Source organism: Sinocyclocheilus anshuiensis, unplaced genomic scaffold (assembly GCF_001515605.1).
Source record: "Sinocyclocheilus anshuiensis isolate Anshui unplaced genomic scaffold, SAMN03320099.WGS_v1.1 C32386354, whole genome shotgun sequence".
In the NCBI taxonomy this organism is placed as follows: Eukaryota; Metazoa; Chordata; class Actinopteri; order Cypriniformes; family Cyprinidae; genus Sinocyclocheilus; species Sinocyclocheilus anshuiensis.
Window position 1 is genome coordinate 1 of NW_015615764.1, and position 929 is coordinate 929.

Sequence of the window (929 nt, forward strand, 5' to 3'; positions counted from 1 at the left end):
AAAAATTTACACTTAAGACTGGTTTTGTGGTCCAGGGTCACATACGGTATTTTCTTCGTTGTGTTGCAGTAATGATAAAATGACACAAAAATTTCTTTTGTGTTAGGTTGTGTTACGTTGAGAGTCTCACAGGTCACAAGAGTCCAGTGAACGCCGTGTCAGCCAGTGAGACGACAGGTGATATCGCCACAGTGTGTGATTCAGGTTTGCTGCTTTTCCTGTGACTGTATAAATCGTTGTTTTTTTGTTAAGTTCTCAATTACAGTGTAAACCAGTTGGTAAAAAATATTTGCAAATATTAATTTGTATAGAATAATTGTAATCATTTCATGTTCTCTTCATGTGTGTGTGTGTGTACAGTGGGTGGAGGAAGTGATTTGAGGCTGTGGACGATCAACGGAGATTTGATTGGTCATGTTCACTGTCGAGAGATCATCTCTTCGGTGGCGTTCTCCAATCAGCCGGAGGGAGTGTCGGTCAATGTGATCGCTGGCGGACTGGAGAACGGTGTGGTCAGGTAAAACATGAAAGCACAAACTCTACACTGTTTGGGACCAAATACTGATTCACTGATGAAACTGTTTGTTTAATTATTTTTCTTACAGTGACTTTTAAAACAAGTTTCAATAGTTGACTTTGATGATGCATAACAACTGCACAACTATTTGTGTAACAATTGAAAAAAAAAAAATGGAATGAGATTATGTACTCGTCTTCTCGCCATTCAAAAGTCCAAGTGATGTAACTCTTATAAAATGGGTTCAAAAACAGTGGTTACAAATAAAGTATAGAGAGATTTTTTTTTTACTCTGTTTGTATACTGTATATTAATATATAATAAGAAGACTCTCATCAGTGCTTTCCTTCCTTCTTCTCTGTCATCATATTTCAGGTTGTGGAGCACATGGGACCTGAAGCCAGTCAGAGAG

At 37.8% G+C, this 929-nt stretch overlaps 1 long non-coding RNA gene across 1 annotated transcript; it reads left to right on the forward strand.

Moving 5' to 3' along the window:
* The first annotated feature begins 110 nt into the window (after positions 1-110).
* On the forward strand, positions 111-929 carry LOC107682596 (uncharacterized). Its single transcript, XR_001633539.1, has 3 exons — positions 111-204; positions 361-517; positions 893-929. It is a non-coding gene; the product is annotated as an uncharacterized LOC107682596 (long non-coding RNA).